Genomic DNA, 27,657 nt, shown 5'->3' with positions numbered 1-27,657 from the left:
GACGCGAGTAACTGTGCTCCAGTGCAAGTGCGATAAATAGTGAATTTAGGAGGTTAAAACGTTAACGAACACTGTCGCATGGTAAAAGTGCCAAGATGCAACAACAAATAACGCCAATTAAAGAAACAAAGGTGAAATATACTACATAAATAAAGCTACAAATACAAAATGATATAGTAGTGATATTGATAACAAATACAAAAATACAAAAATGATATTAAAAAGTAATTGTAAAGATTTCGAGTTTCAGGGAGGGTGTTGAAGTAATACTCACTTCTAGGAAAACTACATCTTCTCTAGCATTTAGTTTTCTTAGACCTCGAAGCTATTGAGTATTTAGCTCTAAATCAATTTGAATCTGAGCCTCACAGGCTTTTTTAGAAACATGCTATGCACTGATGGTGCAGTGTAGTGTAAACAGGCCAGTTTCTCATAATTGTATAAATACACACAGGCACATGGCTTCGAAGCTCCATAGTAAAATAACGCTGCCAACGTGCGAATCTAGATTAGCATACACTGTACTTGTACTTATGCTTACTTAAATATATTTCTATTATACATTCATCCACGAATTTTCACTCTCTATTCCGAGATAAACCTCCACAGCTTTTGATGTACAAAAGAAAGAACATTTAGAAACATATAAAAGAGTGTAAAAATAAGAATGATATAATGTATGGTAATAGTGTAATACTAAACCATTAATTTTTTTCGACGCTTCAATTATAGATTATTGAAAATATATTGTTAAGGAAAGTTAAAAAGATTGGAAAAATAAAAAAGCCAACACCACACGGAGTTCCCAAGCGGTCACCCATCTAAGTACTATCCGTGCCCAGCGTTGCTTAACTTTCGAGATCGGACGAGAACGAGTGCTTTTTTTTTTTTTTATGATGTTTATTTAACCAAGGATACAATTTTCGTTACATTTTGTTATTCATAATAAACTGTGAATTTTGGTAATGGTGTGCTAGGCAAAAGTACCGATACGCGACGGTACGACGTAGCCATACTATATTATGTGTCGGTGTTTTACAATTTTTTGTGATTTTAGGTCTATTCTTTGGATTTAAGCCGCTGGGGGGCGGAGCTTTTATGTAATTTTGTTCTTGCTTGATTTTTTTTGTCCTGAAACTTGGTCGCAAAACAGGACTTATCGGTAACGAGAACGAGTGCACTCAACGCGGTTTGAGCGTTGGCTGAAATAAATGGTTTTGTTACTTGCTTTTGCTGTAGCGATGCTCACTTCTAGAAAAACTACATCTTCTCTAGTGCTTAGTTTTCTTAATCCTCGAAGGCATTGAATATTGTTTAGCTCTAAATAAATTTGATTAGCCTCCCAGCCTCATAGCCTTTTCTAGGAATATGCCATGCACAGATGATGCAGACGGGTATATATATAGACGGGCCAGCTTTCGTAATTATATAAATACCCATAAACTCATGGCTTCGAAGCCCCTGTTGTAATGTAACGCTGCCAGAGTGTGGATCTGCTTTAGTATACCCTGTTCTTATACTTATATTTATACTTATACTTACAGTTACACTTATACTCAAATATATTTCTGTTACACATTCATCACACGTGCCTCGAACAGATAACTTCAACAAAGATGATTGGAAAATTCTTCAGCCTCCTTTCCGTTGCTTCTGGCTCATGTGTTGTCTGCTTTTCTGATTACTGGGATTAGTTTTATTAACTTCTTCATTTTGTTCGTGGCTTTCCATAGAATATAGTTGGCATTTTCTCATACGCAGAGAGTGAATCTATGAATTTTGAGAATTCGTTATTATTATGACCTTTTATTTTACTTTCTATTTGCTTTCTATTTCTATTTCTCTATTTCTATTTCTATTTCTATATATCTATTCTATATATCTATTTCTATTTTTCTATTTCTGCTTCTATAATTTCTGTCAATGTAGTGCCTGTTCGCAGTGGTACATATACTGCTGACATCTGAAAGTAATTGCCATTAGTTTGTATTGTAACGGTGACTGCTTGAGCGTGTTCCTGATGGATTTGGCTATGTTGATGTTAAAGGTGGCAGTTGGTTAGTTACTTGTGAATAACTTCGGCTGCCAAAGGTGTTGATGTTTCCATGATTAGTGTTCTATACGTATTGTATTGTTTGGTGTTGGATCTGCTTCCGTAATATCTAGTTGCTGTATGTTCTGCTTCGAAGCGAGTAGCAGGAGGGTGTGAGGAAAAAGCAACACCATGTTAATGATCATAGAGATCAACTTTTGTCTTACATATATGATTATTATGATTATATTATTCTTATTTTGTATCTAACTAATGTCTAATAAATGTTATATAAAATAAATATTTTTTCATTTTTAAAATCCTTTGTAAACTCTATAATTAGATTATAATTTAACTTGCTCAATAAAAAATTTAATAACATTGAAAATTTTTAATCATGGTTAATATTCTAAATATGACACTGTTTACGTATATTATAGGTAGAGTTAATAGTTACACAATTTTTTAATGAATTAAGAAAAAACTAAAAACAAACTTACTTTCCAATATATGTGTCAAATATAAAAGCATTAAAGATATGTGTACATATTTCATTTGTAAATTATAGTCTTGTTAAACTTTTTTGTTGGTAATAATAATGCATGTTTAATGATGGTTCATAATTAATATTCATTTAAACAATGTTTTCTGTACTAAATGGGGTATTGTCGATGTATCTGCTTGAAATAAATGGTGAGAAATTACAATAAATAGATAATATAGTATTAGTTATTGAATAAGTTTACTGCTTTAGTTTATATTCTTTACCTTTCGTGTTTTCACCGAAGAATGGCGTCAAACACAAAATCCTAGCTACTCGATCGCAGTGTTCAATGGTGGCCGATTTGTGAAGTACATCTTACGACATTAAGAACCTCATCTCCTTTACAGCAGTTAACAGACCTGTGTGTACAACTATGACCTAGGGACAGTGTGGCATATTAGCGAAATTAAAAGCGTAAAGTCATTAGTGTCTAATTTTATTAATGAAACTTAAATAAATTTTTTATGCTGATTATATATGTCGGGTTAAGGTTAGTATTTTGAGCGCGTAACAACTCTTCATGTGAATTAGTGAATTGTTTTACACAGCTGAGATTATATTTACACGTATATACAACTCTACTACAAAGATTAACAAATAATAAGTCTAGTGAATAATAAGCTTAACGAATAATAAAGTTAGTGAAATAATAAGTTGAACAAATAATAAGTCTAACAAATAATAAGGCTAATGAATAATAAGTTTAGCGAACAGTAAGATTAATGAATAGTATGATTTACGAATAATAAATTTAATGAACTCTATTAACACTATTTTTTAGTTCAAACGAATCCACGGTCAACGGGATAACTCTCTACTAGCGTAAACTGATCTTAGGCACAGAAATACGATTGTTGAAAATGCTCGATGTGTCACTCTCCAGGGCAATCGCAAGAATGCCAGCCTCGTGGAGATTTTTCTCGCTGTACGCTTGCATTTGTTTTCTATACTCGTTTGGAAGCATCGAGAAGGTTCCAAACGCCGTTGCTAGGCAGTTTCTGCCTGGAGTTTGATTATTAATACAATGTATATCCCATTGTATCAGCACCTCCGAGGCAACATCACATGAAGCTAGGCTCGCTCCCGAGGTCGCATGCCGCCACAACCACATTTCTCGGCAAACCCATACAACCACTCCAGACCTCCGTTAGGCAAAACGTCCATCCCGTAACCGTGGCTACGTTCGGCGACCAATTGTCACCTCGAACCCAATCTCGCTATCACAAATCTCGAACATTTACAGCTATGATAAAATCTAGGCTAGAGTACTAGAGGATGTTCCCAAAATTTCCAAGGAACGACTTCGGCTTTCCTTTCATCTCCGACATATATTTTTTTAAAATACTGTATGACTGGAATAATGTAATGCAAGTACTTTGTTAAACATAATATATTAAAAAATTGGATTTATATTCAATTACATTCTATTTTCCACCAAGAGTTACGCAGTTAATTCACAATTACTCTCTTCGTTTAGGATCGTTTGGAAGATAATACATTTTCTTACCACTCTTTGACTTGTTTCTGCATCCCTTGGCTGAGTAATAAGGCATTTGAAGTAACGTTCCAAACTTAAATGCTAATTCTGTATGTTCTCTATGATGATTTCAAAAACTTGTAATAAACACGAAGTATAAATCACCTTAAAATAAAAACGCATAACACCGTATAGATTTAATTACTAAGATGTGTGCAGCTCAAAATTTGATGTTAATTTAAAATTGTAATATAATTTATTGTTAAACTTTGCAAAAAAGTTGTATTTTCTTTTGAGGTTATCTTTAGCAATCTTATGAAAAGGTTATTCAACTATTATTTATACCTATTAATAATTGCGCCTCTTAATAATATCGTACTTTTTCTTATTATTCTTTATTTCCGTCGTTATATACACTCTAACACGCGGTAAATATTAACACACCTTGTTTACAGACAACTTTGTAAATGTATACTTTATACATTCATATCTATACCAATCTATACATAACTGTTGCAGGAAGCTCCTTTATAAATGGCGGAACCAATCAGTGTTGAACGAATAGATTTGCCACACTGTCCCTGGACCAACTACACATCGCAGGGCTTAACTCTTCAGTCAGGTCTGTAACTGATTCCGAATTTGAAAAATCACCGTACGTGTAATCGGTCCAACGATCGAATGAAACTGTGAAAATTTTCAGTTAGTTGTGGAATAACAATAATTTTTTGGCCGTTACCTTTTCTGTTTGAAGAAAACAGTTACAAAACGAAGTGTATTTATTGAAACTTTTATTCCATACAATTTTGCACAAATAGAAAAGTTTTATTTTTTTAGAAGTAGAGTTTTAATTAAGCAAGAATATTTATTTTGCTTTGATAAAATTAAAATTGAATGTTATTAATGATCTTAAGGAGAATATTAATGAAAATAATGTGGGAAATACAATATATTACTCCTAAAACTAAGCTCTGAAATCTGAGCATACATATATATGTAATTAATTAGCTTTTGTTTTGTTCAATTTTCCTCTTATTGTTAGTATAGTAAAACAGTTATATCAATAAAAGTCACATTCTGCTTTCTCTCTCATACTTACCCTTCTTTCAATTCTTTAAATAATGCTAATTAAAAAATAATTCTCTCTTCCATATTTTAACAAGTGTTAAAAGGGATATGATCCGTCAGAACATTTGCTAATAATGTTCACATTGACATATGTTGTCAAGGACATTTTCTTGAGCAATTTCTAGAAGATTTTAGCCATCGCCCGTTATTCCTTAAGAAATTATCAATAAAGAAATATTCATAAAAAACAATGTATAGTATGTATTTACGTATAGTAGAGAAACACTGTTCTCGTTACTCGTTCTACTCGCTCGTAAAAAAGGTAGTCCAACCTAATACCAATTTCATATGCGAGCGAACAAGAAATTTTTAGAAAAGTTTTTTTGGTCGAAAGTTAGAGAAGCCGCTTCGCTCGCATATGGAACATTGGGTTGGAATAGATTTTTATGAGCTCGCAGAGTTCGCGAACCGAGTGCAACGACCAACATATGTGAAGTTCCTGTTAGGGAGATGATACATTTACACTGTACATGTGAATGTGTGTGCAAGCGTTAGAGGACGTCCTGGTGTGAGTTGAGACAAAGGACCGTTTGAAGCTATTACAAGTATCTGGAAGAGTCGGTTGACAACAAGCGTGCGTGCAAGAGGGTTATCGAGATCTTCAGAGTGTAATATATTGTATAGCTGTTGTGTGTGAAATAAAGTAAACTATTTGTCTTTCCGAATCCTCTCTTTACCTTAACAGTTCCTTTCAAATAAAAACTAAGAAGTAAACACATACGTCCGTGTCTGCAATTCACAGTCACATATATTTACATATAAGCAGAATATAATGTACAAGGTATCAAAAAATTATTTGTCATTGCTTTTGGGAGGAGGATGTGATTCTACATTTTCAAATCTGCGGAGATCTGCTAAAAAAATGATTCGCAAAACTTCTTTTGAGCATAATTTTCAAGATCAAATTTTTTTACTGCATCATATAGTACTTATCACTAGGAACAAATGTCTCAAAGGAATCATGGTTTGCAAATGACCCGTTCATTTGAAAAAAATTTTTAAGGTTCTATTAGCTCTTAAACTAATTTTGTTATTATATTGCGATAATATATTACAAATAAAAGACAATACAAGCACAAAAATAAATAAATAATATAATAATGATACGATAGTATTATTGTATTAATACAAAATTAATAATATTATGAATATAATAATAAGTAGTAAAGTTTAGAAAGAGTGCTGGGAATTGTCCTTTGTTCAAGACCTAATGGAAGATCACAGCGTGAAATAAAAGTTTCAGATCGTCGATTGGGGTTAGGTTGATTTCCACTCGTCGCTCGTTGTGTACATTGACGTAAGAAGGAGCAAATGTCGTTTGTGCAGTGCACGTATATATCTATTGATGTATTTGCGAAGAATAGCTTGTCGAATAGGAATTACACAAGAAGCAGCAAGAAAAATAATACGTGAAGAAGGTCTATGTTTTTATATGGTTCATATAATGCAAGAACTTTGTACGGTAGATTACTTCATTCGATGAAAATTTTGTTGCTGGACGTTAAGGAAAGTAAAACACAATCCACACTGTCTTCAAGATATTTGTTTTACGGATGAGAGCAGTTTTTTAGCCGCGACATTCTTAAACACCGGTATGCCAAAATTATGGCGTATAAGAATCCTCTCATCATGACCCAGAGATTGAATCAGGGCCGCATTGACAGGCTCGATCTATTACATATCTGACTTTAGCATAAATAAAGACACTTTGAAAACTGAACTAATCGACGTTACATGTTCACAAGTAAGTAGGTATTACCACTGATCTTATTTTTTGAATCATATCTGTGGGAAAGTATAGTGCTAGTAGGTTTGGTAACGGTATGATTTGTTTCAATATCGTTCACGCCAACACAAAATCAAGTATGATGCTCCGGTAGTCTATATGCACGCAGTCACCATTCGTCAGTCATTATTCTCGTTACAACGGTTCCAACCCTCTTTATTCACCTACTTCGACAACGCTGACAACACACTTCTCAACTGACGACGACCTGTTAATTCGTCTTTCTCCCTTAAGCATCCCTTTGTCTTTTCTCATAACCTCACCACATACATGTTCCGCAACCGTCCACGGCCATAGTCATGTCACGTAAAATAAAAAAAAAGGAAATCGAGGGTGAAAAGAAAAATAAAATATAAACAAAATAAAAAGAGAATTTATGTTTTAACACTTGGTTTACACTAATCACGATTTACTTCTGAACTCCAGCCGTGACTTTCCAAGACTGAAACTTTTACAATTTGACTTTCGATTGGATCTGTTTCTTTCTCCTTTGTCACCTCTCAATATCCCCACTATCCACGCGTTTGTTAGGCGTCCGCGACTGTTGCCACGCACGCCCTCCTCTCGAACATTCGTCGGAACACCGTTAGGATATTGATGATTCATTGGGCACTCCGCTTCCACGTTATTCCACGATATTCCACGTTTTAACAAAGAGTCCGACTTAGATTTTGCGAGCATGTGCATCTATCATCCCGTTGACCGCGGATTCGTTATTGAACCTAGGATCATTGTCATTAGCTTCTCGAGTATCTAATTACCACGGTTATTTGTCCAATTCTATAATAATCGTATTTGCACTAGTCAATGTCTTCTCTATTGCATAACGACAATGTGTAATCCAAACGAAGATTCGCTTCACGCCCCTAAGCCTAATTTCCATTGTACCCTGACAAATATATGCATATAAAAATAAATATTATTTATAATAATATTTGCTCGTATAGGGTAATAGTTAAGCGAATCATTTTATGGGATGTCTATATTTGTTTCATGTACATTCAGCAATAAGCTGCGCAACCTACCTGAGCGACAAAATGTGTGTATATTCACATATCTGAAAGTTCTTCGATAAAATGAGAAATTATAAGTTAGAGAAGTAAAGTAAATTAGAGAGAAATATGAGAAGTAAAGAGAAAAATGAAATGCCAAGAGATTGAAATAATAAGAAATATAGCATGTGTAGTAATCCAAATAATCTACGATATAATACTGTGTTGATTGATCTCTTTATCATTATATTCGATATTAAATCATATAAATATTAAAACATCTTTGCAAGATATACCCAAGTCGGTTCTTTTCTGGAACTCTCTTCTGATCACTCACTTGTAGCAACAAGTAATTCAAAAATTATTGAAAACCAAATAGAACTACTCACAACGACCTCACAAATTATCAGTGCTGTCGGGAAGCTTTAAACATCTCAAGATCGACTTCAGTGCCGCTACGAACAAACGAAGATTTTGACGCAGGTATGGAATATTTGAATAGCAACATAATAAATGCGATCCGTTCTACTACACCTGATGAAGAGTCCGTAAGCAAACAGGACTATCCGGATTCCATAAAAAGGAAAATTACAGAAAGACATAAGCTCAGAAGAATATCGCAAAGCAATCGAGAAGCAAGAGGAAACGTAGGTTAAACAAAGCAACGAGAAAAGTGACAACAATCCTTCGGAAATTCAAAAACAACTGTTTCCAGAAGCATCTAGGAGACTTGTCTCTTACAATAGACTGTAACTATTCTCTTTGGTAGATATTCAAGAAATTCACTTGTTCATCGTAAATTATTTCTGCAATCCATTTGTCGCAAGGAGGACACGATACCCCACACAGATAAAGCTAACTTAGCTGTGCATTAGCCGAAGTATTCAAAGTCACTTTCTTCTATTGAAATCGACAGCTACGCAGAAAAATACAAAGGAAAAACGACAACACATCCAAACCAACTGACTGCCGATGCGAGCAAAACTCTCATAGGTAGAAGAAGAAAAAGGAAACATCCCATTGACCTCACTAAAGAAATAAACTCGAAGTCAAACTCGAAGATGGTATCCCGCTGGGCGTAGCCATCCAAATGTTATTTAGCAATTAAGCTAGAAAAATTTACCAAATGTGTAGCTGGACAAATTCTAAAGTAAAAATTAAATAATAATAAAAAAAGAAACACTTTCTTCTGCCAACGAGGTAGAATATTTGTATATCTATAAATCATATTTGTGATAATACATGAAATTTTTGTAAATCACCTTTCTAGATATCTTTTCCTGTAAAACCATTTACAAACTCAGAGGTCAATGAAATGATCTATTACCATTTTAACCCCCAGAAAGCAGTGGAACACGATATGATAAGTAAATAAAACGATTAAGGGAGTGTTCCGAATTAGAATGTTCTAAAACAGCCTCTTTTTGTGATTTTTTTTTCGAAGGGAAAGAAAGGAACGAATTTGTTGAATTTTGAGGTATGATTTTATATATATTTGTCGGATTAAGGTTGGAATTTTGGGCGTTCGATGAACCTTCACTCAAGTTTACCATCGCGGATATAGCCGATGTTTACCGGCACAAACGTGGGTACTACAAGAGACTACAAGTAATAGCGGCGATAGGATGATCGCGATGCCGATGAAAACGAATTCAGGTTCGACAACGAATCCACGGTCCATGGGATGACGAGCGCCAACGAATAAACGATTCGGATAACTCAATCAGCAACTCGCCCAACGACTTATTAACTAACTCGTAATCCAAATAAAACTGCCCTTATATAGTCCTTTTCCCACTCCTTGGGTCAATCTCTGTTGTTGAGGAGAACTGCACAACTATTTTCTACTTCCGTTATTACACGTCCCTCCCGTGACCGTTGATACGTTCGGTGACTCATTATGTCACCTCGAGCCCAAACCCATCGTCATAAACATTAAGTGCCCGCATAACTATTTCTTCCCTTATTGCTAAAATGTGGATGTCGTAAACATCTGAATTGGGTTTTTCCGAACATTCTAAAGAAAGGTTCCGATGTCCTTCCATCTCCGACATATATAACCTTGGTTATGAATATTTTAAATCGGCACAATAATTCTTATAAGTATATAACAAACATTTGTCGTACAGTGATACGCATAATCGGTAAATATTTCTTACGCTCTTCTATAAATCTAAGGAATCTCAGAAAATAAATGCTTCAGATGGAATATATCCGGATTTGCAGATAACTTCTAGATACTGTTCAGTTTGAAAACAAACACAAGGAATGTATGAATTATGTGGAACATCTCGTATCTTATTCCAAAAATTACGAGCTGAGGTGGTTTATTCTACGTCTTGGTTGGTTTATTAAAGAGACGAGTGATAAACTTGTAATAGTCAGTGTATATTAAAATCACTTTCAATACAAGTACAAAGATGGCGTATGCCGATTGTAATCGTCGTTCGCTCAATGCTACCGTTCAACTCTACGCTTGCTATTCCACAGTATGACTCGTTATAATGATTCGTTATAATGATCGTCGTAGAGAGGACGTTCGTCTATTCGTATCGACTGATGATATTATAAAAAGTTCAAATGTAACTCCGGATGACGATTAGAAATAAGAGCAATAATGTTTTGTTCGGAGTTTGTTTACCTTTAGACCTAGCAAAGTAAAACAACGTTGTCACTCCAAGGCACAACGATACGATCCGCCTTAAACGTATGTAAGTACATGTCTGACAATCGTCTGTTCCTGTAGCAAACTGCAGACGCAAGTATATTGCAATCAATTTCGATCATGTTTAAGAAATGTCGACAAAATCTTTTGTTTCTTTTCAAGCGAATGAAACTCTATTAGAATATATTGCGAGTAAATGTGTTCTGTATTTTTGTGCAGCGTGCAAAGCTTAAAAGGATATACTAATCCTTTCTTGTTATTTATACAATTGGTATACAACATAACACGTTTGGATATTGATCAAAAATTCATTTTTGATTGAAAATAATCTCACCTAACCATTTATATATGTGTTCCATCCTTGTCTACGGGACGTGTCTCCTTTCGTACTACAAAAAAATTTTTTTTTTTTTTTTTTACGTGGAGGAAATCTTCATAGACACCTTACTACCCTTGCGCAGACGGGTAGAAGGTAGTGCCGGATTCTTACCGGCTAAAACCTCCACGGGCAGGACGACGGTAGAGACCAGTGTGCACGATGTGGTCCTCGGGCCCCTTGGTGCTTATCACCAAACACCTTTACCAAGCGCACTCCCTGAAAGTACACCCACAGCTCAAGCAAGGGAGGGACTGGCCGCTTGCCTGTCGTGAAGAGAAATCTTGGTTTTTCCGTTCCTTTTTTTATTCTCTGTTCTGAAATGCCGAGGATTCGAACTCGCGACGCGTCGTCTTCAATTCTGGACCTTAACGAGCGTAGCTGGCTGCCCCGCCGAGCTTCTAGCTGATTGGAAAGTATTTGCTTCTTAATGTGGCAATGCATATCATAGGAAGTATTCTAATTAGCTTCTTGAAGGAGATGTACATTTTTCATAGCCCTCTCAAGATACATGGGATAAAGGTAAATAATTCCCTTAATTAAATCATTATTATTAAATCTATTATGAAGCTCTTAATAATATATTTCTGCTGCTATTATAATTCTTTTAGTAAGAGATGGCTGTTCTAAAAGAATTCCTGTCTCTTCTAATGCTCTTATTTTCAAGATGCCTAGCCTTGCGTTTTCCATCGCACTGGCAGAGATTTTATAACATATGGGATTAGCATAAGTTATAAATAGGTCTAATTAATAATTTGTAATAGAAGATTTTAACCTCAAGATTTAGATTTTGATTATTAGAAAAATATATAATAATTTATTCTTTTTTTGGTTTTCTGTTACGGTCAAGAATTACGAGGTGGATGATCCCCGCGGATCATTTCATTGACCTCTGAGTTTGTAAATGGTTTTACAGCAAAAAATATCTAGAAAGGTGATTTACAAAAATTTCATGTATTATAACAAATATGATTTATAGATATACTAATATTTCTGCTTTGTTGGTAGAAGAAAGTGTTTTTTTTTTTTATTATTATTTAATTTGTACTTTACAATTTGTCCAGCTACACATTTGGTAAATTTTTCTAACTTAAGGGGGTATTCTGGTCTAGAGGCATGAATTTCGGGCGATTTTTGAAGCTCTGTACAAGCGGAACAAAAAATATTTTTGCTATCTTTCTTTTTAGCATTTGTTTATTGATATTTCGAGATTGCTTAAAAGATTCAGTGATAAAAAACTCAATATTTAAAAAGTTACGAGCTGGCAAAGTGGGTGCTGCCAAAAAAATGGGGTGTCGTGGTGTGCATGATATCAACCCTTCTGGTCATCTGAGATAAAAAATGCGAACGGATTCTTAATTAGTATGGATGCTGCTATCGTCTGAACCTTGGAAAAGTGAATACAACATTTTTTCACAAAATGACGACCGTTTGAAAAAAATTTCTTATTTCGCACGTTTTTTTGACAATTGCGAACGTTTAAGAAATAGTAATATTAAAGATTTTGAGCTGAACGTGGTCCGGACGATAGAGGAGTATATAAGGAATATTCGGACCAAATTTAAAATAAATCGGTTCATTAGAACTTGAGATGTCGTGCAGGCCAACTCGAAAAAAGTAGTTTTGAGAAAAACGCGTTTAAAGTTTTGATTCGTAGGTGCTCGGGCAGCGTCTACCGTTTATTGCACATTGGTCCCGGTCGGACCGAAGCAGATGCTGCGTCACAAAAATGGCTGTAACTCATAAAATAATTGAAATTTCGAAAAATCCTTTTAAGGGCATATTCTTGAGTCTAAACTTCGGAAATATGAAAAAAAAGTTTTCGATTTTTTCAAATTTCTAGACCAGAATACCCCCTTAATCAGTGTTATGATATCTAGTGTCCAACAACCTATATATATACATATAATTTAAGCTTCGCACGGCCCTTTTAACAAGACTAGTATCGTTTTATCATTTAAAATGATAAATTCTCTAATATATATATATGTCGGATTAAGATTTACCATCGCGGATATAGCTGATGTTTATTGGTACAAACGTGGGCAATACAAGAGGCTATAAGTAATAGTGGCGATAGGATAGTCGAGATGTTGATGACAATGAATCCACGGTCCACGGGATGACGAATAACGTAATACACGATTCTGATAACTCTCTTGATAACTCAATCAACAATTCGCTCAACGACTAACGACTAACTTAACTAACTAACTCGTAGTCCAAATGAAACTGCCCTTATATAGTCCTTTTCCCACTTCTTGGGTCAATCACTGTTTTTAAGGAGAGCCATATAATCATTCCATACCTCTGTCAGGTACACGTCTCTCCCGTGACCGTGGCTACGTCCAGTGACCCGTTATGTCACTTCGAGCCCGAACCCATCGTTATAAAGCCAGATTGGAACATTAAACTATTTCTTATTTTTATTACTTAAGTGTAGCTATAGTAAAAGTCTGGACTGGGGTATTGAGGTTTTTCCCAACATTCCAGACGGGAAATCCCGATGTTCTTTCATCTCCGACATATATTATGTAATTTCTATAGAATTCAAACTACCCGCCAACCGACATTTTGTACTTTTGTTTTGTTTTACCGACAGTCATTTGCTGAATAGAATAGATCACTAGAGAGGAACGGTAATTTAGGACGTAGAAAATTGATTCTCCATTTTCCAGGTAAAACTTGTAGTAGATTTGTTATTAACTATTATTGTATTCCTTGTCTTATTTAATTTACATTACATTTAATGTATAGTTTTTGATATAAAAGTAGAATGATTTTGAAAATTATCTTCATTGAGGTTTTGTAATGTTATACATCTGTTTGACGTTTACCGATCTTCTAACAACTTGATATTAGTTTTCACTCTAAATCTACTTTTGTTCCTCTTTTCCTTTTTAGTATGGGAAGCTTTCATTGTTTCATTGATAACTTTTTCATTTCCGTTTGACACCTAATAAAGAATTAAACGTGTGTTGCAAAACGTGTTTCTTTCCTAAAAAATGTCAAAGTAATTGAAGTTTTTCTGAATAATATTTTTGAATTTGATAAATTTACAAATTTATATCTCCTCTTAACATTTAACGCTCCAAGTGTGCCTCTCAAGCAGCACCTATGTGCGGTGCGATTTTTAAAATCTGACACTTAAAAACTTTTTTCCTTTGTTTTTTTTAGTTGGAAGAATTTTACAACCAATTCTCATGGAGAATTATAAGTAATAGCTTTTAATTATAGTAATAGCCAATTAATAGGCTAAGCGTCGGCGACAAAAAAGCGATTATTCGGCGATCGGTCGGTAAAGTGTTAAAAACTTGCAAGTCGAAGCATGATGAGAATAAATTGGAGTTGTTGGTCGATATTCTCAATTAAAAGTCGGAGCGTTAAAGTTTAAAAAATGAGAATAATTAACATTAAATTTCTATTTGTGTTCAAAATTTTAATCAACCTATTCTTTATATATTCTTTATATATACATATATACGTATGTAAGTATACACACGTATACATATTATAATATCAATTACGATGCTTATAATGACAATAACACCACTTATAGTTTCTGTCTTCATTTCTAATTATAAAATACATTTCACTGTAAGTATCAAAATTTGAAAAATCATATTTGCATAATTTCTTACACTTCGATACAGGTAGGAAAAAATTGTCATCTCTACAGAAAAATTATTTCAGCTGTATTTTAAATAGCTAAATTCTATTTTTTATCTATATTTTTTATTTTTATTTATTTTTTATTTCTATCATTTTTATTTATTGCTATGAAATTATCATATCAAACTATTTGTGAAAATTATATACAATGAAGATAATAGTCATGTCATGTTAGATTGTATGAATATGTATCGAAAAGATAATATTTTTCTTTTTTTTTTTATTTGGAAAAATTTTACAATCAATTCTCTTTGAGAATTATAAGTAAATTATTCTGGTGTGGTATAACTTGAATAATAAATGTTTCATGAGCTGCAGTTTTCAATCGGCGTGAAAGATCCACCTCGTAATTCTTGACTGAAACAAAAAACCAAAAAAGGATTAAAATTATTATATATTCCCCTTCTCGATGAACTAAAAAAGTTCATCAACTCTTGTTTTTATCCTATCCGTGGCTTGCAGAGAATTTCTGGAAAAAGAAAGTTGGCTTGTCTCGTCGATAGCTGGTTATGGATAGCTGATATTGCTCATTTTCATGAAAATGGAATTCAGAAACTATTTTTGTAATCGAGTTGCTCCTTTGCAGTTTTAATGTGTAAGGTTTAACATATCTAAATGACATTTCGTTCGGAATAAAAAATCAATACTTTCTGATCTTGGAAATTATAAACACACGTCTGTCTTTCAATTCTGAAAATTTTACTTCCAACTGATTTTCAAAAATTTTCAAATATTGAAGCCTCCTTAAACGTATGTAAGTACATGTCTGGCAATCGTCAAAAGATGGAATTTCCTTAGCCGTACTGCGTCTGAAATCCGCAGTCTGAGTCTTAAATCCGAATTGTATGGACAACATTGATCGCCTGTCTGCACCACTCACATAGCAACATGAGATGATACACGCTTCCGACGCTTGTGTTGATACACATGACACAGATGACTATGCTGATAGCATTGACAGTGTCACGTCGAGGATACAAGAAATCACGAAACCGATAGATCGCCGGTGATCTTCTCGCGTCGCAGTTCCAACGTTTCACGAATAAGGTGAAGAAATTGAACTTCGTATAAAATGATGGAATTTTTATTGTATAAATCCAGCAGAGTAACGGTTCAAATTGTTACAGCAGAATAATGTGCGAGCGCTAATTTAGAAGGGTTTTTATTTGGAGGTTTTAGTCCCTTTGGAGGAGTTATCGTCGGATGATATCAGAGGCGGCTATTCAGATACTGTTTTGTTATTATTTCGATAGCTGTGGCATGCAGGATGTTTGGGCTACTTGATCACTGCTTCTGAGTAGGTGGCCCTCCTTGAGCATGTGACAACAACAATGTTGCTATTTTCCGACAAACGAGTTTACAGTGTTGCGTCGTGTGTTTAGATACTACGTGACTTTGCAATGATTTCGATAAACAACTGTATAATGTATTCCTTTTTTAGCGTTTATTCACAAAACAGTTTTAAAATAATAATAACTATATAATAATATAATATAATAATAATAATTACATAATGGTATGAAATTGACTGAAATGCCGCAGATCAATAAAATATTAGTTATAATGAATCCAAACCAATGGCTTTAAAATTACAGTACTCACGGATTATAATTTCTTATATATAATTACAATATTTGCATTGATTATTTTATGCTTTCTTAGGACATACGAAAATTATATTGATGAAATAAAATAAATAAATGAGATAAAAAAATATAAAATAAAATAAAAGGAAATAAAGTAATATATGACGATATAAATAAAATAAAACAAAATAATAAACTAACCAATTTACAAATAGAAACTTTTTACAAGCTTCTAAGTAACATTATGTCTAATTACATTATAAACTGCTTACGGTATTATCGCTACTCGTATAACATTTTTAATTTCATCATTCAAAGAAATATGTTTACTGAAGTTGATACAGAATGCCAGTAGGCTCCACTTTCTAACCACCAGTATGTATCCAAGTTTTGCCTATGATTATATTGTTCAAGTCTGGAATTTGGTAATTAATAGTGTAAATTCACTCAGTAATACTGTGTTGTATATCAAATTTTTTTATCTATTTCGTTTTTGATTACATGATGTCAATGAATCAAACATCTAGATTCGCATCTAATATATTGTTCGAAATGCAATGCTCAAACGAATGTAGCTGTAAAGATCACTTGCTACAAAAAAAGTTTGATAAAGATTATTCGCCAGTGAGAAAAAATTATTAGCACCTGCGTTATACGGAAGGATAGCGGAAGCACTTCGCGACCCCTCCAAAAAGATCTGATGAGTGCCGCCGAAAGGCGACAGTGCCTTACCATTTATATATGTGTTTTATCCTTGTCTACGGGAGTGTTAAATGTCAGTCCTTTCAAACTACAAAAAAAAATTTTTTTTTTTACGTGGAGGAAATCTTCATAGACACCTTACCACCCTGTGGGGGCGGGCAGAAGGTAGTGCCGGATTCTTACCGGCTAAAACCTCCACGGGCGGGACGGTGGTAAAAGACCAGTGCGAGTTGATCGTCGGAGCGCCCCTGGTGTGCTTAACGCCATGCACCTATAACCAAGACTCTCAGTAAGTACCAACAACGCACGCAAGGAAGGGGCTGACCGCTTGCCTGTTATATATTATACTTGTAAGAGAAATTTTGGTTTTTCCGTCCCTTTATTGAAATCTCTTTTCCCGAGGATTCGAACTCGCGACGCGTCGCCTTCAGTTCTGGGCCTTAACGAGCGTTTTTTTTTAATGATGTTTATTTAACCAAGGATACAATTTTCGTTACATTTTGGTATTCATAATAAACTGTGAATTTTGGTAATGGTATGCTAGGCAAAAGTACCGATACGCGACGGTACGACGTAGCCATACTATATTATGTGTCGGTGTTTTACAATTTTTTGTGATTTTAGATCTATTCTTTGGATTTAAGCCGCTGGGGAGCGGAGCTTTTATGTAATTTTGTTCTTGCTTGATTTTTTTTGTCCTGAAACTTGGTCGCAAAACAGGACGCTTCGGTAATTTACATTTTGGCGCTGTATGCCTTTGGGGGGGGGATAATAGGGAGGGGGCGGGGGAGGGGGATGTCAAATAGGTTTATTTACAATATTTACAGATTATTTACAATTACACCTGTGTTATGCGGTGTCAGAGATGTGTTCTGTCGGTTTACTGGTTTTCTCTCTTGTTTTATTATGGATTTGGAATCCACCAATATTTCTTTGTGTTTTTTCTGTGTTTGTCTTTAGCGTCTTTCAGAGGGAGGGCCATGTTGTATCTCCACCTAGTGTCTGCGGTTTGTCCGTTTAAGTTTTCTTCGTAGAGTATGGTTTTGGTTCCTATTTTTCTTTTTATGTGGTATATTACTGGAATGTTATTTTGATCTTGGAGGTAGTTTTTTTCGTCTAGGTATATGAACGCTTCTGGGGGGATGTAGTTTTTGTAATATGAGTCATTTGGGAATAGGCAACTGAAGATTAGGCTGTTTTCTTGAATCTTTGCAGCTTGCGCGAAGTGGTTTCTTGTTACTTTTAATATGTGACAGTCTATGCGGTGAATGTTGGCTAGGTCGTATATTGTTTTGTTTTTAACATATTTTTTGAATCCGCTGTGTTCGGATCTGTAAGTATTCAGGCAAGCTCTGATGCATTTTCTTTCGAATCTGCGAACTTTTTCCATTTGGGAGGCTGATATGTTGTACCAGATTGGGCAGCCGTATGTTATAATAGGTCTGATTAGTGCTTGATAGCACAGTATTTTTACTTGACTGTTGAGATATTTAGAGTAAAATAATCTTTTTATTCTCCAGAATGCTTTACTGGCTTTGGAGAGTTGGATTTGAATGTGCTGCTTGTAGCTTAGTTTATCGTCTATGTTTATACCTAGGTATTTAACGCAGTTTTTATGCGGTATGAGCTCCCCTTCGTTTGCTTTTTCCCTAAGCTGAAATTTTCTGCAGTGTTCCCTTTCTATTGGACCGATTTTGCTTGACTTGGGTCTAAACAGTATGGTTTCGCGTTTGCTTGTGTTTATTTTTAGCTTCCATGTGTTGTAATAATCGTTAATTTTTTCAAAGAGTTCTTGTAATTCTGTTTTTATTGTCTTGGTTTTGTGGCCTGTTACGTAGATGATTAGGTCATCTGTGAAGGCTATGGAGCGTTTATGGGTGGATGTATTGAGATTAAAGAGGTTTAGTAACTCACTATTGTAAATATTGAAAAGTAGCGGGGAGTTTACTGTGCCTTGTTGCAGACCGTTTTTTATGGAGAACTCTTTGCTGGATGTGTGTGATCCTTCGGTCATTACGAATGTTCTGCTTGTGATCATGTCCCAAACTATTTTAATTAGGTATTTGGGAAAATTTTTCTTGATTAATTTGTATATGAGACCTGGGATCCAGACTGTGTCGAAAGCTTTTTCGAGGTCTATTAGGCAGGCGGCTACTCGTTGTTTTGCGTTTAGCGCCCAGCAGATGTCCGACGTAAGTTTGTTTATTGCGTGAATTGTGGAGTGTTTGTGTCGGAAGCCAAATTGATTTTCTGGGATTATGTCATTTTTTGAGCAGAAGGAGGTGAGGGGGTTGTTTATGGTTATTTCAAATACCTTGCTTATGTTGGGGAGGAGACTTATGGGTCGTAGGTTTGCGGGTGATGAGCCGTCTTTATCTTTTTTTGTTATCGCTATCAGTTTGGCTTTTTTCCATTTTTTGGGGAAATATGTGTTGTTTAGTGCATTGTTGAAGAGTACTGTGTAGTACCATTTTATTTTGTACGGTAGGTGCTTGAGTAGGATGTTTGGGATGCCGTCGAAGCCGGAGGATTTTTTGTTGTTTAGTTTGGAGAAGATTTTGTTTAGTTGATTGTAGTTTGTGAAGTAGTTTATTTCTGGTTCCGGTTGTTTGGGGTTGTCTGCGGTGTTTTCGTTTGAGAATGTGCTGACTGTTTTGTTTAGCGTTATGTCTTGTTCCATTTCGTTTCTGAGTTTGTATGTTTCGGCGGTGATAATTCTGTTTAGTTGTTCACGGCCCATGTGTTCGTTTTGTGTGTGTGTTTTGGAAAAGTGGGTGCTGATAATGTCTAGTTTTTCTGTTGATTTGGCTATTATGAAGTTACCCTCGGTGTCTCTGGTGGTGTTGCGTATCGTTAAACCTGCTTCTTGGATGAGGGAAGCTTTTTCTGGGGGCAATTTGAGAGGTGGGATGGGGTTTTGTCCTTTTGGCCTGAAGATTTGATTTATTTGTGGAAACATGTTGGCTGTGTCGTTTTTGGAGATGTTTTTTATTTTGTTTGTCCAGTGATGGTTTATGGAGCTTGCGAATTCTTGTTTCAGTTGTGTTTTTATTTCGTATAGAAGGTACTTTAGAAATTCTAATTCTTCTCTTTTGTCATAAGAATAGTTGAATTTTATATTGTTTACTTTGGAGAGTATGTAGCTTTTGTCTCGTTGTAGTTCTTTTATTTTGTTGTTGATATAGGGCTCGCATGAATTTTCTTGTTTTACGATTGGCACGGATTTTTGGAGAGCGATTTGTGTATGTTTTTCTATTTCATCTAGGAATGAGTCGATTTGACTGTTAGTTAGATTGGCGTTGTTGTAGATCTTTAGGTCGCAGTTCTGTTCGAGTATGTTTTGGAATTTTTTCCAATCGGTCTTTTTGTAATTGTACCTGGGTGCCTCGGTCTGTGTTTCGAGTGTTAGGAGGTCCGATGTATCCTTTTTTATGTGGAATACTAGGGCGCTATGGTCACTGTCATAGGATAAGGTTTTTAGGGTGTTGTTTGGGCGTAGGTCTTGAAACTTTAGTCGTGCATCTGCTAAGCATATGTCCAGGTATGAGCCTCCTTTTGGGTAAGAGGGTAGTTCGGAGCTGTATAAGATTGTTTTGAAGTGAATGCTTCTGTTGTCTAGCCAGTTTCTAATGAAGTTGCCTCTCGTGTTGTTTATTTCGTTTTTCCAGCTGGTGTGTTTTGCGTTAAGGTCGCCTGCTATTATATAGAAGTTTTCTGGCTTGTTGAGCTGTAGGAGTTCGAAGAGTTTATTGAATTCTTCGCTAAATTCCTTCCGGTTTCCATAGGTTGCGTAGGCTGCAGTGACAAATAGGTTTTCCTTATCGCTTATTTTTATTTTTATGATCGTTGTTTCTAGGATTTTGAAACTTGTTATTTTGTCATTTAGAATTGTTTCGTGTTTTATGGGGTTTCTTATGAGGATTGCTGTTCCTCCTCCTTGGCTGGCGTTCGGTCTGTCTTGTCTTATCATGGAGTAGTTTTTGAAGTGTACTTTGTGTCTTTTATTTAGTTTTGTTTCTGAGATGAGTACGATGTCGGGGGTTTCTTTATTTATTAGGGTTAGCATACTGTATCTTTTTTGATTTGAAATTAGGGAGTTGGCATTTATTGCAATTATTTTCAGATCTTTTAAGTTTAATTTATTTGTTTTTTGCTGTGCTTGTTGGTTTTGAGGTTTATGGATATTTGTCATACATGATATTTAAAGACTTGTAGATGGCGTCGAACCTTTCTTCATGTATTGCTAGTGTTGTTTTTATGGCGTTTAATTGCATTTGCTGTTCTTTTAGCGCTTGGAGTATGCTTTTTTTGAAGTCTTCAAAGTAGTTTATTATGTTTAGTTGGGGGGTGTTGTCGGTTTTAGGTGGGTATAGGCCTGGGAGCGGATGATATGAATTTGTTTTTGGGGGTGTGTCTTCGGGTGTTTTATTTTTTATTATTTGCCGTTTCACTATGTCTGAGAACTTTAGTTCTGGGACGTATTTACGGCTGATTTGGGCAATTCGTTCTGCTTTTGTTTCTTTGTCATTTTTTATTTTTTTTGTTAAGTTTTTACGAAGTTCTACGAGTTTGGGACACCCCTTGTATGACGCTGGGTGTCCGTAATTTTTGCAGGTTACGCAGAATATTTTGTCGTTAGTGACTGCGTCTTCTTTCTTTATTCTACAGTCGCCTGGGCCATGGGGCTCTGTGCATTTTACACAGCGATAGTGTAGGTTGCAGTTTTGTGCGGAGTGCCCTAGTCGTTGGCATTTATGACATTGGATTATGTCATCCTTTCTTTTTATTATTTTTTCCCATTTTATCTTAAAATAGTTAAAATGGTTAATTTTTAATAAGTTGCTTATATTGCTGTGAGGGGATAGTTGGATTATATAAATTGGGAGCAGTATGTTGTTCTCCCTTGATCTTTTTGTCGTGAATCGCGAGACTTTCGTAAATTGTACGTCGTTTATTTGTAGTGATTGTAGGTCTGTCAGTATTTCTGTTTCGGTGTAGCTGTTGTCTAGTTCTTTTAGTAAGTATGTGTGGTGTTTTTCTGTTTTGGGTGTGTAGGTGTAGTATGTTGTGTTTGCTGCTCTGAGTGTTTCTTTGGCTTTGTGAAAGTCGGCTATGTTTCGTAGGTATAGCCCATGTTTACCTGTGTGTATCCTTTTGATGTGGAAATTTTTAATGTTTGTTACTTCTTCCATGAGGGCTACAGTATCTTTTGGGTCTTGGGTTGTGATAACTATGGGTGGAGGTTTGATTTCCTTTGTAGCGGTAGGGGCGTTCGTATGTTCATCTGCGGTGTGTTTGCTGGGGTGTGCGATTGGTGTCCGGCCCCCCTTTGGCGATGCTGTTGGCGCTGGGCCTCCGGGGATGTTCGTTGAGGCCTGTCGCCTCTCCGGTGATGGGAGTCTTGACGACGTGGTGGGTCTGTGTTGACCCATTTTGACTCTTAATGAGTCGTTTTTTTTTTCTTATTTGCTCTAAGGTTGAGCACGGCGTTGGGTAATTTGTTGCCTCCTGTTGAGGCTGAGATTCTGGTTCGATTTGCAATAGATCGAATCTATTGCTGGTCGCAATCGCTGGGGGTGGGGTTGCTCTTATGGGCCTCATGGTTGCGAATTCTGTCGCTTTTTCTTCTTGTGTGCGGAGAATTTCTTCGTTTATGTTCACGCGACTTTTTGACCTGGCAATCAGGTTTGGTTGTGGGTTGAGTTTCCGCGTCTTTTGCGCGGAAAGTCCAACGCTGTTGCAGATTTCTATAATTGCTTTCTGAGTGTATATTTTTCTTTTTATCGTTTGTTTTTTAGTTAGATCTAGGGCGGATTCCGTTTTCTTGCTTTTTGCTTCATTTTCGGTGGCTCCTATTTTTTTATATACCTTAATTTTGTTGTTTTTTTTTTTTTTATTTTTGTTTTACGGCGATGATGTCACTGCAATGTTTTTCACTGTTTGACACTTTTTTTTTCTTTTCACTTTTTGTCACCTTTTCTTTTTTTTTATTTGGGAGCGTTAGTTTGCTTTGACGCGCGCACTGTTAGGGCCTAAGCCTGGTGTCCCTTTCTGGGCTGAGAGGTCCGTCCTGCTCGGAGGTTTACGGTCAACTGACAATTCTGGGCCTTAACGAGCGTAACTGGCTGCCCCGCCGAGCTTCTGGCTGATTGGAAAGTATTTGATTCCTAATATAGCAATGTATATCATAGGAAGTATTTTAATTAGCTTCTTGAGGGAGATGTACATTTTTTACAGCCCTCTCAAAATACAAGGGATAAAGGTAAATAATTCCCGTAATTAAATCATTATTATTAAATCTATTATGAAGCTTTTAATAATATATTCTTGCTGCTATTATAGTTCTTGTAGTCAGAGATGGCCGTTCTAAAAGAATTCCTGCCTCTTCTAATGCACTTATTTTCAAGATGCCTAACCTTGCATCTTCCATCGCACTGGCATAGATTTTATAACATATGGGATTAGCATAAGTTATAAATAGGTCTAATTAATAATTTGTAACAAAAGATTTTAACCTCAAGATTTAGATTTAGGTTATTAAAAAAATATATGTCGGAGATGAAAGGACATCGGAGCCTTCCCTTTGGAACATCGGGAAAATCCCTTAACACCGTAATCTAGATTCTATCATAGGCGTAATTAAACAATTGTCGTCTTTCGATCCGATTGTATTTGTTCGAGATTTGTGATAATGAGCTTGGGCTCGAGGCAACAGCCAGTCGCCGAACGTAGCCGCGGTCACGGGATGAACGCTTTGTCTAACGAAGGTATGGAGTAATTCTATAGCTCTCCTTAAAAGAAATATCTCTGGTGACACGCGACAGTAAACATTCCAACGGTTTCTGTCCCGTGGCTCGTCACACGCAGACCCTATACTTCGAGTAAGATGATTGCCAGATGTCGATGCGTCTCCGCAGTACATGTTCGGCTAGCCTGTGGGCCCGTTGTAAACCTTAAGATTTAGTCGACTAAAGTCCTGTAGACAGACAAACAATCTTTGTCCCAACTACGGGAAGGTAGGGGAGACCTATTTTTCAACGAACGGCGTCTCCCATTAGCAACATTCCCTCGAGGGTGGCTAGCATCTTTTTCTAACCACCGATATGGAGATTGACCATTTAGCAGCAACGTCAATTTTCCTTACTTTCTGAACGTAGGCTTTCCTCGACGAATCCGAGGATCTCGTGCCCTTAGACACACCCCATATAGTTTTCCTCTGTGGCATTATCGACACGGAAACTCTCTCTCTCTCTCTCTCTCTCTCTCTCTCTTTCTCGCGATCTCATCGACTAAAGAGTAACGTCTTTACGATCAGTGATTATTTCACGTTTTACCAACAAAGAGTCAGACTTAGATTTTGTGAGAACGTTCATCTATCATCCCGTTGACCGCGGATTCGTAATCGAACCTGAGACCATTGTCACTAGTGTCGCGAGCGCCTAATCACCGTGGTTGATTGTCACATCTGTGGTATCCATACTTGTGTTAATAAACCGTACCTTTGTTATACCGCAACGATGGCTACTTTCAATGAAGATTCATCAAACACCCACAACCCTATCCTCAACGTCACCCCGACATATAAATAAGTATCCTAAACTCAGAGCCAAAGAGACAACCAAACAAATACCCAGTCCTCCTAAATTCACTACTACTTCAATCTCCTATGCCCAAGCAGTACAAGGAAACCAAAATAATCCGAATAGCCATAGGGACCATTCTCAAAATAGTGTCCCCAATTCACAAAACACAGACAACGTCTGTAGACTTGAAAAGCTAATAGAAAGACAATCTGAACAAATAAATAATTTGCTATCACTATTAACACTCATCATGGAAAAATTAATACGCTCTGACGCAAAATAAAACCAAGACGCATAGCTCTTAGGAATGCCAACGGTCTAGCTCAACACAAATTAAAACTAGAACTCTTCCTAAAACAACAGCAAATCGACGTAATGCTCCTATCTGAAAACCCACTTCACCTACAAAAACTATCTGAAGATAAACGGTTATAACTTCTACCATACCCAACATCTCAGTGGAAAGGCTCACGGTGGCACCGGAATTATTATCAAAGCCAGCATTCAGCATTACGAGATTCCATCGTTCCAGAAGGACTACCTCCAAGCTACAAACGTAGGGATAGAAGATTGCCATGGCACGATCACCACCTCAGCAGTATATTGTCCTCCTAGACACTCCATTTCTAAAGAAGACTTTGATAACTTCCTTGATGCTCTGAGTAATAAATTCATAGCTGGAGAAGACTATAACGCCGAACATACCCAATGGGGCAGCAGACTGAGCACAGTAAGAGGCAAAAATCTCTTAAACAGCATAAACACCAACAGACTCAACTACCTCACCACATATGAACCCACTTACTGGCCCACTGACACTAACAAAATACCTGATTTACTTGACTTCTCTATAAATAAAAATATCTCGCCAAGATACGTCCAAATCAACTCCTCGGCTGATCTCTCTTCTCATGATTCCCCCGTGGCAGCAACTGTCAGTTGAACAATTATCGAATTATCTATTCATAACCAACTCACCAACTGGCAGCTCTTTAGAGAAGTCTTTATTCACTCAACTTCAGCCTTAACTTCACTAAAAACTAATGAAGATTTCGAAGCAGCCACGGAATACTTAAACATAAGTATAATAAATGCTATCCGCTCCTCCACACCCACTAAGACTTCTATCAGCAAACGTGAATATCCCCATTACATATTCAAAAAAAATAGCAGAAAAACGTAAGAAAGACTAAGAAGAGTATAGCAGACCCATAGAACACCGGATGATAAACGCAAACTAAACGACGCAACTAGAAAGCTAACTAAAATCATCAAAAAATATAAAAACGACTGTTTTCAAAAATATCTCGCCAATTTGTCCCCGACAGCTGACTCCAACTACTCACTATGGAATGCTTCCAGGAAACTCACGCGTCCCCCGCAAATAATCCCACCAATTCGCTGTCCGCAAGGCGGATAGGCACGTAACTCTAAAGAAAAAGCCAACCTGTTCGCTAAACACCTATCCAACGAATTTAAACCTCATTCCTCCAATATTGCCCCGGAAATAACGGAATACCTGCACTCTCCCTTCCAAATGTCTCCTCCTATTAAACGTTCCACTTCTCTAGAGGTTACACAATTAATCCGTGTATGTAATAGAGCAATCAAGGAAGTTCCCATAAAAGGGATTTCACTCATCACATCAATTTTCAATGCAACCCTTCGTCTTGAATATTATCCGAAGCCCTGGAAAATATCAGTGATAACTCTCATCCCTAAACCCAGAGAACCAATACAAGAAACTAGCTCCTTCCGCCCAAATAAAAAAAAACCTTCTTATGATCAAACCGAAAGCAATGTCTATCGCCCTCACCATCCTAGCCAGAATTGTCCTAAACGAATCGCTTATCTGTGTGGCCTTAGACACACCTACACACTCCGCTTTCCTCCGCCACAACATCCTCACTAAAACTTACTAATTCTCTATCTTTAGAATAGTCAACATCTCTTTGCCGAGTTTCTACCCTTAAACCAATCACCTACTTAATTTATATAAAGTTATTACAGTAAAGTGTAATTTATACGTGTCAATTCAGTATATATCTCAATTGACTATTAAGTGTATAATAAAGTGTAATAAAAAGTTTTAGATGGTTGGAAATGTCGGCCAGCGCCACTCACCCAATTTAACGTCGGATTTCTTCAACTGCGTTTGAAGCGCTCTTAAACCCGAATCAAATGGACGACATTTATATCATCTATCTGGGAAAATAACATAGTGATACCAGTTGCGATATACACACCCGTCGCTTGTATTAATACACATACAACTTGTAATAAACATGTGAAAATTTCGCTAACGGATATGTAGGGCTATGTTGGCTAATAAAAACCTCTTTTATTCGTGTATCGTAAAGCTCGGTGCAGATGAGCCATATTTTATCGTAGAACATCGTTCCGGCGCCGTTGGGAAAGCAGAGGAAGAAATAAAGTTCTCCAGTTTCACAAAAGAAGGATACATACATATGTATTTTCTTCTTCTTCCAACCCATTGCCGTTGCGGTCATTCGTTGCAAATTCGATCGTTTGCATCGGACCTAAATCTTGAGCTGAAAATCTTCTGTTACAAATTATTAATTAGACCTATTTATAACTTATGCTAATCCCATATGTTATAAAATCTCTGCCAGTGCGATGGAAAACGCAATGCTAGGCATCTTGAAAATAGGAGCATTAGAAGAGGCAGGAATTCTTTTAGAACAGCCATCTCTTACTACAAGAATTATAAAAGCAGCAGAAATATATTATTAAGAGCTTCATAATAGATTTAATCATAATGATTTAATTAAGGGAATTATTTACCTTTATCCATTGTATCTTGAGAGGGCTATGAAAAATGTACATCTCCTTCAAGAAGCTAATTAGAATACTTCCTATGATATGCATTGCCACATTAAGAATCAAATACTTTCCAATCAGCCAGAAACTCGGCGGGGCAGCCAGCTATGCTCGTTAAGGCCCAGAATTGAAGACGACGCGTCGCGAGTTCGAATCCTCGGCAAAAGAGAATTCAAAAAGGAACGGAAAAACCAAGATTTATCTTCACAACAGGCAAGCGGCCAGTCCCTCCCTTGCTTGAGCTGTGGGTGCACTTTCTGGGAGTGCGCTTGG

At 36.2% G+C, this 27,657-nt stretch overlaps 2 long non-coding RNA genes and 1 other non-coding gene across 4 annotated transcripts in view; 1 reads left to right on the top strand and 2 right to left on the bottom strand.

The window, feature by feature from the left end:
* LOC138189136 (uncharacterized) overlaps positions 1–27,657 on the top strand; it is a 230,225-nt gene that overhangs the window by 193,112 nt on the left and 9,456 nt on the right. The gene's annotated exons all lie outside the window — the stretch shown is intronic.
* LOC138189132 (uncharacterized) lies at positions 2,560–4,965 on the bottom strand. Of its 2 annotated transcripts, none has more exons than XR_011175912.1 (4): positions 4,433–4,965; positions 4,084–4,218; positions 2,801–2,954; positions 2,560–2,680 (listed from the first exon to the last, which is right to left on the bottom strand). It is a non-coding gene; the product is annotated as an uncharacterized LOC138189132 (long non-coding RNA). The 2 variants fall into 2 exon arrangements; XR_011175911.1 differs by having other exon boundaries at positions 2,581–2,709.
* On the bottom strand, positions 16,948–17,054 carry LOC138189195 (U6atac minor spliceosomal RNA). Its single transcript, XR_011175958.1, has one exon. It is a non-coding gene; the product is annotated as a U6atac minor spliceosomal RNA (small nuclear RNA).

The sequence above is a fragment of the Bombus flavifrons genome, chromosome 18 (assembly GCF_040668555.2).
Source record: "Bombus flavifrons isolate JBK064 chromosome 18, iyBomFlav1_principal, whole genome shotgun sequence".
Taxonomy (NCBI): domain Eukaryota; kingdom Metazoa; phylum Arthropoda; class Insecta; order Hymenoptera; family Apidae; genus Bombus; species Bombus flavifrons.
This window is presented reverse-complemented; position numbering and strand designations above follow the sequence as displayed.